The following is a 13836-nucleotide window of genomic DNA, read 5'->3' on the forward strand; positions in this document are numbered from 1 at the left end:
AACAGTATTGCTGCTTCAGAATATTACAGACATATGGACACATTGGAAAATTAAGTGGAGCAAAGCCACACCACAAGCAACACACGTTAAATGAATCTGATTAAAAAAAGTGCACAACATTTTCACGCTAGAAAGCTTGTTTATGCAGGAATGTAACTGATATGATATGCTGCAACGGCACCTTTAAATATGAGATCAATGTAATGAATTTTGACGCTCTCACCGCCTTCGGTGTGAACGCAGTTAGTTTTGGTCTATGCAACTCCGCTCATTGGTAGTTTATCCAAGTCTCTTTTGACATCCAGGGTTGCCTTAAAAACCACTTAAGGTGGTTTTTAATTAGCAAATAATACAAATATTACCAACAGAAAAAAAAAACATTAATTGAGGAGCTTACAGTGTAAGCTTGATCAGCAGGCAAGCTCACTGTTTGTGTCAATCTGGCAACCTTCATTATTTAAGGGGTCAGGTGAGAAAATACAATATTTTAAATTTAGACTTACAATCCAACAAACTGACACTTTAACTTCCATGTGCAAGCATAGACATCTATTTAAATATACACTTTATCAAAAAAAGTCTAATTTAGTCTAATCTAGTGTCTTTTGAACACGTATCTATCATTTGGTTAGACCTGCCATGCAGTTTGAAATCAGCCACTGAATATTTTCCCACTGTAAAAAATGGAGAGTTCTACACAATTTCTTCATGTTCTCCCAACGCTAATTATTTAAGTTAATTTAATTGTTTTTACAAATTAAATTTGATTGAACATAAACAAATCAAGTTGTCCTCCCCACAAATCTCAAGAATTATGTCATATTAGCCCATTTTAAATAAGTAGTTTGAACAAGAATCTTTTTTTTTTTTTTGAGTCATGGTAAGATGCATTATAGGGGGGTCAAATTCATATTTATATTAACTTACTGTTTTGCTTAAAGGTACAGATCAGAGTGAAATAGTTTGCACTATTTAAAGATCTGACCCCCACACATTGTGTTTAGATGTTCTTCAAGAGGCAATCAAGCATTAATTAGGGGAGTCAACCCCACCTATACTGTAATATGCACCCTGCTTCTATTGTGCAAGTCGATGACAACTGTCTGTCTGGTGTACCAATGTTCTTCAAAATGTCTTCTTTTTTCAAGAGAAGAAAGCATCTCAGAATAAAGGGAGAGTAAATGACGACAAAATGTTGATTTGTGGGTGATCTCTTTAAATATGGAGTCTCCTCCTAGGCCTCCTAGGTAATGATGCAGTCCTACAAGCAGCAGACAACCTTTCCCATAATATCTGCAGTCTAATCTAATGCAGTGATGAGGTCATCCTCACCACATCTCCTCTCCTGCTGTTTCTCTCTGCTGGAAACATTCTCTGCTTTACAGATGGCTGACTTTAACCAACCAGCATGTGTTTGCTTCTGTGCGTGTGATGGGGTTACTTCAGGACATCTTCTTTTTTTTTTTTTATTAGTTAACCCGCAGTGAACAGCCTGCCTAGCTGCTAACTCGTTCCACCCTGAGTCCACCTCTCGGCCCATGGATCACTGCCAGACAGACATTACACGAACCACTGAGAGTATCTGTGTGCACACCAATTCAATTGTGTGTAAAAGTACTCTGCCTCAAATTGTGAATCCGACCATATTTAGATTCTTCCCATCATGCCGATCAGCTTCATACCAGCCCGAACAAAACAGGCAAACCAGTCAACAATCAACAATCAACAATAAGTCAATATAGTATACATTTTTTAATGCCAATTAACAGGAAAATGTTCAATCAGCACTAATATAAAATATCAATATATAATGTTGTTCTCTTAACATAACGTGAGTGTTGTGTAATCTTAAATAAATGTGTGTAAATAAATATTATTTTTTATTAGTTGATTTTATAATTTGAAAAATATGTGCAATGTTGTCACAATATTATCATTTTATTTTATTATTATTATTGTTTTATTAACCATCATTCTATGCATCAACATATGGCTGTCACAACTTATTCATAAAAATACAGTACAAACCTTTCAGGTTTTATGGACTGAATTTACAACAAAAATATTCAACTGATGACAACCTAAAGCAACACATCTTCTAAACTAATATAATACAAGAAACACCAATTCAACACACAAGCGTTCATGAACTGCATTTTTATATTGTATATCACATTCTCCAAGGCTAACTAATAATGTTAGCAAGAGTATTACATAAAAAAATCCTACTTCAGAAGTAATATTCTATTTTCTATACTGCTTTTGACATTGTCTTTGAAAAACAGATATGATGCATTAAAGACTTGCAAATAAATGTTATGACTGGGTATGTTTTGCAAACTAAAATAATATAAAACATAATATAAAAGAAAAACAAGCTCAAGCAAAGCAGCAGTGACACATGGTCAAAAAGCATTTGTGTGCTTTAACATTAGTGACAGATATAGTTGAAGTCAGAATTATTAGCCCCTTTGCAATTATTTTTCTTTTTTAAATATTTCCCAAATGATGTTTAACAGAGGAAACAAATTTTTACAGTATGTCCGATAATATTTTTTCTTCTGGAGAAAGTCTGATTTGTTTTATTTCGACTAAAATAAAAGCAGTTTTTAATTTTTTAAAACCATTTTAAGGTCAAAATTATTAGATATATATTTTAAAGTCTATAGAACAAACCATCGTTATACAATAACTTGCCTAATTACCCTATCCTGCCTAGTTAACCTAATTAACCCAGTTGAGCCTTTAAATGTGACTTTAAGCTGTATAGAAGTGTATTAAAAATACCTAGTCAAATATTATTTACTGTCATCATGGCAAAGATCAAATAAATCAATTATTAGAAATGAGTTGGTGGTTCATTCCGCTGTGGCGACCCCGGATTAATAAAGGGATTAAGCCGAAAATAAAATGAATGAATGAATGAATGAAATGAGTTACTATGTTTAGAAATGTGTTGAAAAATAAATATATAACCATATCACCCCAATTTTATCCTCCTTACACTGGATGCCTGTTAAGTTTCGTATTGATTATAAAATATTGCTTCTTAAGCTTTAAATAATCTAGCTCCTGTTTATCTAACCAACCTTCTGTCTTGCTACAATCCAACACGCTCTTTAAAAACTCAAAACTCAGGGCTTCTGGTAGTACCCAGAATAGCAAAGTCTACTAAAGGAGGTCGAGCCTTCTCATTTATGGCTCCTAAACTCTGGAATACCCTTCCTGATAATCTCCGAGGCCCAGACACACTCTCTCAGTTCAAAACTAGATTAAAGACTTATCTTTTTAGTAAAGCACACACACAATGCATCACATAACAGTATGATGCATGAGTGTGCTTCACGCAGGTGAGTGGGCTTGACAAACCATCAGTAGGACACACTCCTCCTTTCTTAATGTACCAGACATTTTGTTAGAAATACTAACATGCTATACATGTTTGTTTCTATGTTTGTTTATAACTACTTTTTCATTTATAACACTTAACTTTTGCATTTCGTTAAGTTTTGTTCCTCACCAGTGGCTTGCTTAGTTTGGGACTTGCGGAGCTGCGCATCGATGGATTTGCTCTTCAGTGTTTGGACTTTCAGCAGTGAAAAATCAAACCACACTGAACTGAACTTAAACTCTGAAAACTGGACTGACACAGTTTCAATTTACTAGAACTTCTATGTTAAGCTGCTTTGACTCAATCTACATTGTAAAAGCGCTATAGAAATATACATGAATTGAATTGAACATGTAGTTGGCACATCAAATTTTATTTTTTCACTCTCTCTGAGAAGCCTGAATTCAACTGTGACATGTTTTAAAAAGAAATTCACAGAAAAAAAGAGCAAATGACAGAGTGTTTCAATAAAGTGAAATATGACACTTTTTTACATATATAGTCACTAAAGTATACAATAATTTGTAGAGTATACAATACTTTAACTTAAGACAATGGAAACCATTATAAAAGGCAATATTCTGGCAATACTGGAAAGCAGCATGCCACAACAAATACCCTACAGTAAATTGAAAAACCCAGAAGGAAAAAAAGTGTCACTATTCCATGTTTGCTGAATATTGTATTATCAATGTCACTGAACTGTTACATTTAAAAAAATAATAATAATAATCAAAATCTGGAGCACCCAGCAAGAGATGAACATTTAAGATAAACAAAGATTATCTAAAAAAAGCACACGTAGACCACACTATTCAATGCAGCAATAATAATCCAAGATCCGATTGTGGCCCTCTCTCCATTCAGGGGTGAAAATCTTCATTAACATGCTTGAATAGGCTGCATAATATTATAAGCTATTTCATGCTGCCGTGCTTCCTCTCTTCCTCTCATGTTTAATTTGCTGCTGTTTGTGTTCAACTCTTAGCAAACACAAAGAAAATGAAAGCACAGATGAGTCTAGCCCTAAGCCAGACATCAATAGGGAACATGACGGATGTGCTTGTAAAGACAGCGTGTTAAAGACTTATCAGCACTTGGCACAAAATATGATCGGATATATTATATAGTGCTGATTTATAAACACATTTAGCCAGTTCTCTACATTTTAGCTAAAAAGTACATTATTCCTGTAGTTAAACTAAAAATTAACAAATTAACGTGATTGCATAATTGGTTATTTTATTTCCATGTACAAGCTAAATAAAAAGAAAACATAAATACAAACACTGTACTGTAAGTTTATTCCAAACAAAAGTATTACTTCATTAAATAGCTAAATAGTTGGAGAACTTCTGCAAAGGTTAAATCAGAATTTGTCATACCTACTAAAATGGTTTAGTAGTTTAAGGTGACTATTTAAAAGCTATAGAGTGCATTACCTTTTGCTTTTTTCAAACGTTTGCCTTCAGAACTGCCTTAATACTTCATGGCATAGATACAACAAAGTACTGGAAATATTCTTTAGAGATTTTGGTCTATATTGAAATGATAGTATCACACAGTTGCTGCAGATTTGTCGGCTGCACATCCATAATGCGAACCTCCCGTTCCACCGCATGGTGACTGTGGTGGAACAACATTCTGGTGACTGTGGAGACCATTTGAGTACAGTGAACTCATTGTTATGATCAAGAAACCAGTCTGAGATGATTCACGCTTTATGATTAGGCACATTATCCTGCAGGTACTTGCTATCAGAAGAAAAGGGAAGGACATGGTCAGCAACAATACTCAGGTAGGCTGTGGCGTTGACACGATGCTCAATTGGTACTAATGGGCCCAAAGTGTGGCAAGAAAATATCCCCCACACCATTACACCACCACCACCAGCCTGAACCACTGATACAAGGCAGGATGGATCCAAGCTCTCATGTTGTTGATGCCAAATTCTGACCCTACCATCCAAATGTCGCAACAGAAATTGAAACTTATCAGCCTAGGCAACGTTTTTCCAGTTTTCTATTGACACCAACAAACATGCCACATTCAAATTCACTTAAATCATCTTTCTTCCCCATTCTTAAGCTCAGTTTGAACTGCAGCAGATCATCTTGACCTTGTCTACATGCCTAAATGCATTGAGTTGCTGCCATGTTATTAGCTGATTAGAAATTTGCGTTAACAAGCAGTAGGACAGGTGTACCTAATAAAGTGACCGGTATATATATATATATATATATATATATATATATATATATATATATATATATATATATATATATATATATATATACTCGTACCAGCGTGATTATGGCTGTAAATCAGCACTGGTGGGAGGCGTGCATTGCACCTTAGCGTCCCACCAGTGCTGATATACAGCCATATCGCACTGCTATGAGTGTGATATTGCGTTTATATCACAGTTCGACGCCATAATCGTGTATATAAAATAGAAAATCTAACACGTAGAGTCTAAAAACCCTTTTGTATTACACAAAATGCCATTCATTCACATCTGCAGCTGACCTTAGAACAGCAGAAGCAGTTACTAATTCACCAACGTCACTTTACAGCTAGGATTTGAATGATTCTTTATTGTAAAAGAGGTGATTTTGCTTACATTTTAAGATTATAAGGCTGAACGTGACATAAAATGTTATATGCAATGAGATATCTCCCTGCAGTATTGAAGTCTAAAGTGTTTCTCTGTTGCAATCGAGATATCCCAATAATTAACCCTGAAAAAAGCAGCACAATCACTACCAGATAGCTGTTGTGTTTGCAATAAGGAAAAACGCTAAACGCATGCGGGAATTTCTAATTTCTTTCTTCCAACACAACACACATTCCTGATACGCGAGACCCATTTCACACTCAATACACAACTATTATACGGTATAAATACAGCACTACAACATGCAAAAGAGAGAGATCGACTTAGAATATCACTTACTAGTAGTTAGAAATTACGCTGTTTAATCTTCTAAGGGCTTATTATGTAGTTCTGTCACCATCTTGTGGATTGATAACGTCAACCGTCTTTGACTAATGGCCGCCGATGCGCTGTCTCTCAGAAATTAGAAATATTTAGAAATAGGCACTATCCTTATAAATAAACTGCATAGTCGCCATCTAAACAACTACATTCCTACCTAAATAAAGCTTCAAAAGTACATTATGTTGTCCAAAAGCAGTAATATTTGTCAAACTGTAGAGTGTCTCTGCTTGTCGATGTATGTGGGCGGAGTAACACACAAGGGTGAAGCTTAAGGGGGCGGGTTCAGTGCTGTTTTTGCAGAATATCACACGACAACCAGCCAATCAGTTTCGAGAACCGGACAGAACTGTTGTATATATACAGTTGAAGTCAGAGTTATTAGCCCCCCCATTTGATTTTTTTTTTTCTCTTTTTTAAATATTTCCCAAATGATGTTTAACAGAGCAAGGACATTTTCACAGTATGTCTGATAATATTTTTTCTTCTGGAGAAAGTCTTATTTGTTTTATTTCGGCTAGAATAAAAGCTTTTTTAATTTTTTTAAACACCATTTTAAGTACAAAATTATTAGCCCCTTTAGGCAAATTTTTTTGATAGTCTACAGAACAAACCATTGTTATACAATGACTTGCCTAATCACCCTAACCTGCCTAGTTAACCTAATTAACCTAGTTAAGCCTTTAAATGTGACTTTAAGCTGTATAGAAGTGTCTTGAAAAATATCTAGTCAAATATTATTTACTGTCATCATGGCAAAGATAAAATAAATCAGTTATTAGAGATGAGTTATTAAAACTATTATGTTTAGATTGTTATATATACCTCAGATCTTGAAAGTAAAATAAACCAACACAGGCTCTTTCTGAAAACGTAGTCCCGGGGATGTTTCTGGAGACTGCAAATTATGTAGCCGGGGGTACGTATGGCTGCATTTCATTTTTTAAACGAACGCTACGAGGCTGTGTGACGTTGTTACTTTTCGCGCTTACCAACTTACCCCATGTGGAGGGCTTTCCCGCTGCAACCAGTTTGTCCAGTTAGCTTGCAGTGTACGTCGGCGGACTTGAGACGCAGAGAGGAGATGACCACAATGATGACAGTGACTGTGTTCAAGTCCGGGGAAGAGCGGGTAAGACAAAAACAGAATCCAAAAAAATTTTATGAACGAATAACCCGAATAACAGGGTGAGATTGTGGTAAAATCCGAAAACATAGTAAAAATCAGATGAGGGCTTTTCTTTTTCTGGATGGCTTTGTAAATCGTTGTTTGGGTTTTAGGGAAGTAAGTGGGTGGGCGGGTCAATCAATAAAATTGGTTGGGTTTAGGGAAGCAGGAGGGTGGGTCTGTCGATTGGTCAGCCTGCCAGTCAGTCATCCAGTCATTCAGTCAGACGTTCGGTCGACAGCGGCCTCTGGTGGGTTTACGCGAGAACAGCGGGCACGAACGGCACTCGCGAGAGAAATTAGAGATACGAAAAAGCAAACGCAGCGGCCTCTCGTGGATTCACGAAAACAAAAACTATTTCGCGGTCCCCAGAAACGTCCGCGGGACTACGTTTTCAGAATGAGCCTGGATTGAAATAAACCGTTAGAACTAAATTGAACCGAAATTGAACTTTAAAACTAAACATGTGATTCAGCATCTACATTTAATAATGTTAAAGAGGGTTACTATGTATTAAATAGATTAAAAGCCTTACCATTTTGTGAGATAGTGTATAGTCTGTGCTTCTGAATGGCTGTATTTAAATTTCAGTCGTGTTTCGTCTGGTGCAAACAGCAAAATTGCTTATCACTGCGGATCTCATCACAAAGCAGCTCACCTAATGTTTACACTCGTAATATTTGCTAATTAATAATCTAATGTGGAACTGAATATGCCAGTGTCTACTGTATTTAAGAAACGTATTTTCGTCACAGATGCATGCTTTCAGAGCCTTCCTGACTGAATGAATGAAATACGCGGTTTTCCATCAAGGCAACCTGGGGTGCTGAAATATAATTGGCTAAACTGGCATTGGGCAGGTTAAAAGACCCAAAACAAAAGACAGCGTTCCGGCACAAAAAAAAACATTTTCAAAGCAGAATATCTGACTTCAGCATTGTTTTTCAGATAAAGAAGTATGTTCACTTGGCATGTTTCTTAAATATTTGCAGACATATTATGATATTTTTATGCTTTAGAAGAGTCAAAAACTTACATACAGCACCTTTAAGCAGACAGTCTACTAATACTCAAATGTTACCAAATAAAACCAACTTTACCTTAACCCATTGTGTGGGCTGGCTCTTCAATACCTCACGGTTTATCTATGCATACATGTTATATATTTTTGACACATCCACCATCTCGAAGCCTGTTGCACATAATTTCCAGGAAAAGCCACAATCACACTGCACTTTTTGCCCCATAGACTTCTGTTCATACGCATGTGGATGCAACAGACCTGAAACGCAAGCTTGTGTGACAAGTTTTGCATATTGTTGTGTTCAAAAGTTCAGGCTTGGTGAACTAAGCAATAGATGGTCAAAATATGATCTCTCTGTGCAGAAATTTAAAATATGGCGCAATTGCTCATTTTATCATTGTCTGATCACCTTGTTTTACCCTGCCCTGTTTCTCAGCGCCATACGACAGAATTTTGCATGCTCAAACTCTAGTGTGAATGCAGCTTAACATGTCATTCAACCTGGAAACTGTAGCAAAATGTTGTGTTTTAGCTTTAATGATCACCAGGCACCAGTACCACATACCAGTATGTTCATAATCCAGGATTTTGACCTGTGGGCATGACAAAAAAATAGGTGTAGCTGTCTTGAACTGGAGGTGGTAATATGCAAATGACTGGTGATAGGTGACATCATCTTGCCCTATGAATTACAGAACAAGCTTTTTTTATTTTCATTAAATAAATGCTTTATTAGAAGTTGTCTTTAGGTAGGAAATTTGCTGAATGATATAATGATACAAAGACATACCAAAGGATCAAAATAAATTTGGTTTTTCATGCCATTACCCTTTAAGGACAAAAGAAATAGGACATAAAAAGTAGTCACTACGTACAATAGACTGTAGCTTCAACATATTTTACAATTTATTCTAAATCCTCAGATGGTATCATTACTATATTTACTGCAACTGGTTAAAAGGTGAACTACTGAAGCTAAATGAAAACAGCATGAAAGTGCAGTTGAAAACAACACTGACAAAAATCAAACTGTGACTCAGGCTTCATTCTATTCATTTTAAATGGCAAAACGCAACAGAGTACTAGTCATTGTCTGCTGGCTTTCTCTTTGGGAGCACAATGAAGCAGAGTGGGTAAAAATAGAGAGTGTTTACGATTGCCGGAGAAATGGAATGTGCTCATTTAGGCAGAGGAGAATCATTTGAAGAGCACTTACAGCAAAGCAGACAACATTTCCACACTAAAAATGGCAAAAAATGTGAGTCGCTGGATAATTCGTCAGGATTTAGTTACTTCACATTGAGGACATGCATCTTAAGTGAGGATATTACAAAATGTTCTGTATAATCTTTACTGCTGAGTGTGTAATAATGTAGAAGGTAATATATCAGTAGAAAATCTATAATAATTTAATACAACAACAATAACAACACATAATTAAATAGGTTGTAAACATGTAATAGAAGTAAAATCAGTAAGTATTACTCTCATTTTAAAAGTAGGGGGTATCAAGTATTACATCTGTTTTTTGTTTTTTTGTCATAAAACACCAAACATTTTTTGCTTATTATATTATTATTATATACCATAGGTCTCAAACTTGATTCCTGAAAGGCCGCAGCTCTGCACAGTTTTGCTCCAACCCTAATCAAACACAGCTGATCCAACTAATCAAAGTGTTCAAGACTACTAGAGACTATTAAGCAGGTGTGAGTTGGAGGTGGTTGAAGCTAAACTATGAAGAGCTGAGTTTGATACCATTGATATATACAGAAGATAGAACAATTGAAAGGGACACGATGTACTTTATATTCCACATTGCAAGTGACATGCTAATATAATTGAAGCTAATATTTTTATAACACTTTTTTTGTGTGTATTGATTACATATTTTAAAATTGAATTTTGTGTGTATATTTAGAACATGTCACACTGTATTAAATACTTGCACATATGGTCATCACCAGGGTTTAAAAATGAGTGAGGTCTGGGTGTTGAAACATGCTGCTATGTTAATGACTACATACTAAATAGAAAATTTGGCTTGATGCAGTAAAACATTAATAATTTTGCTGTAACAATTTTCATGAATACAATTTGGTGTATGAATGATGAATAACAACTTATGCTTTACATATTTTATATAAATGTTTACTGAATTTTAATGTTACTTCCTCTGTAAATGGGTAGCTAACGACTAAACTTGATGAAACAACAGTCTCCATATACAGTGTTTTTGTTTCTGTTCTACAGTTTTAATAGCGTTTGACAGTTTCAAATAGATAATATCATGATGATTATAGCATTTGTCTAACTGAATGTGTCACCTCAGCAATAAATCGGTGTGGTGCATGACTATCTTTTGATTGCCATCTGTCAGTTTATGTGATACAGGTGAAGTGTTGCCAGACATTGCTATAAAAAACAACAACAAAATAGTTCAAATATTGTTTGCAAATATGATACTAATTCGCAAACCCCAAACTTCCTCTTCTAACCGTATTAACACCTAAATGACTTAATTAACACTGTCAATTTAGTAATTAGAACAAGTCCAATGATGTGTTGCTTATAATGGCTAGATCTGGCAACATGGAGGAGCAGAGATTGCAGCTGCACCTTCTAGAGCGCCTTCACTCAGCCTGCATTTGACAGCTGCTGTGAGTCAGGGATGTGAATTTATTCAGCTTCATCTTTTTATTCATTTTTTTAACATAAACAAATACATAAACTGCTTGCATAACATAAACTGCTTGCATATTCACACTTTATTCTCTTTTATAATAATCCTCATTTTAGAAATAAATATATAAAACACACTATTGCAAATAAAATATGGGCACTATCATACACCTGGCACAATAAGGCACAAGACGTATTTGGCATGATTTGTTGCTGTTTACAGACCAGCGCAACACTAATTTTCATGTTTTGCGCCAGGTTGTTTAAATAGCATATCCATTTGCGCCGCTTTGTGGAATCATGGGTGTGCATGTCTAAAATAGAGGTGTGTTAAGGCGCATTGTTGGTGCGTTGCTATTTTGAGAAACTGAAATAGACCACGCAATTGACCATCTAAATGTAGGTCTTAAGTACAGCGCAGAGCGCATTAGTTATGCACTTATGTGGGTTTAAATGCTTACACATTGCTTAATACACACATGATGTACATCAATGTCAATGTCTCGATGTCTCCTGCATATTCTATGCCCTTGCACTATAAAGCATTTTATCATTTAATGATGTGTCTTTAACATTTCATGCATAAATAAGAATTTACATGCACTACACATGATTCAGGGTTTCCGAGGGGTCTTAAAAAGTCTCAAATTTAAAAATGGATATTTTAGGCCTTAAAAAGTCTTAAATTAGCTGTTCTAGGCCTTAAATATTTTTGCACAGGTCTTATTCTTCCGATGTCCATTTAATGCTACATCTACTGCTCATTTAAATTCTTTTTTGTTGTTGTTGCTTGGTTTTCGTGGTGTTGTAGTTCTTTATTTCACTTGTCCAAATGTAATTTGCGGTATTACAACTACAAATGAGACCAACATGCAAAAGCCAATCAGCTTTCTGTTATTGAACTTAGTGCGCGCAGCGAATGTGACGTCATCACTGTGTTTGACAGTTCACGCGGCACCGCATTTGATTTGAGTTGAATATGAAACACTTTGAAGAGATTTTGTCTGAAACAGGTATGACTGTACAGACATCTTTATGATTCATCCATGCATGATCATAGAGACAACCAGATGAACAATAATTCTTGGCTATTAATTGCAACAGCCGCAGGAAAGGAGGAAAGTTTTTGGAAAAGTTTGGAAAAACCTGAGGGATAAACTTGTCAAAACAAAAAAAGAGGCCATGCAAAAGTGGAGAGCCAGGTGGTTTTTTAATATTACAGAACATGTTTTTCTACCCTTCATAGGTTTTACACTGATGTAAATGATGTAAAACAATTTAATAGCTACAAACTAAAATTAAGTAACAAATTATGTCTTTGATAACTGGAAAGGAATATCTGAACCTATCCGTTTACAATATACTGATGCCCAATTTCTAGGCCGTATTGGTGCTAATGGTCAGGAATGTTGGACCATTATTTCCTTTTTAGCTTGTAAATAGAGGACAGAAATTAGCCAGACAGTAATGTGTGAATTGTGGAGTGGGCAAAATAAAAAAACGTCAGTATTTTCAGTAAGTTAGTAAGCTTTTATTCTTGCCATAATAAAATATATAATTGTAGAGCAACACATCTTCTGTTGCCATTAATAATTAACTTTATTAGGTCAAAATGTCTGAGATATGAACAAAAGATATGATGCATCAAAGTTTGATTTTAAAAATCTTGAATGGTTATAAAAATCTTTATAATCATTATAATAAATTCTAAAAATAATAAAAATAATTAGTTTAAAAATCTTCAATGATATTAATGATCTGATGTCATTCTGGAAACTTCCCACTTCTCTGTTTATCCGTCTGACTTTACAGTGGGTTTCTTTTGACTGCCCCCTGTCATTTAAAAGAATATCTCAATGGCGAATGCATCAAGTGTAGAAGCCTTGTCTGTTTCGTGAGGTGCGCGATGCGGCGCTACTCTTAAGATGTTTGTTTATTTGTGTTTTCTGTAGTTCAATGGTGCATCTGACCTGTCTTTAGAACATTTCAATTTGAACACATTTATTTTTACCACTAATTTTGTGATTTTGAATTTTCCCTTTTTGTGTATGCGTGTTTTTGATATTGTGATATAGATCTTAAATTTAATATTTAATGGTCTTAAAAAGGTCTAAAAAAGTCTTAAATGTGACATTATATCAGCAGAAACCCTGTGATTGAAGCATGAACTAAAAGCGGAGGCTTTTACTGTAATGAGCTGTGGCTGCTCAGCAGTTAATCTTACTGATTCTAGTCAATACCATTTGTGGCAGATAAACAGGTGCCCGAATTTTAGGTAGTCGCTATGGCTTTTAATCAGTGTATTAGATGAACAATGAGTCTAGTATGCTATTTTGATCAAATCCAAATGTGTCATTAATTCTTTCACACAAGCCTTTAATCTAATCACGCTCCATATGCTTCTCTATTGCCATTTCTTCCTTTCAAACTCAGAACAGAGGTCAAGGTGTCCTCCTCCTCTCTAGCCAAGATGACCACAAATGTATGACATCACTGCTTTTGCCTTCAGCAAGAACCACCGATTTATCATCCTTCCCGCTTTCCAATCCCCTCCTGCTCACCTCAGCTCTCCT

General features: G+C 35.4%; 1 protein-coding gene across 2 annotated transcripts in view; it reads right to left on the reverse strand.

Moving 5' to 3' along the window:
* Positions 1–13836, reverse strand: part of ssbp2a (single stranded DNA binding protein 2a) — a 69330-nt gene that overhangs the window by 21708 nt on the left and 33786 nt on the right. The gene's annotated exons all lie outside the window — the stretch shown is intronic.

The sequence above is a fragment of the Danio aesculapii genome, chromosome 5 (assembly GCF_903798145.1).
Source record: "Danio aesculapii chromosome 5, fDanAes4.1, whole genome shotgun sequence".
Taxonomy (NCBI): domain Eukaryota; kingdom Metazoa; phylum Chordata; class Actinopteri; order Cypriniformes; family Danionidae; genus Danio; species Danio aesculapii.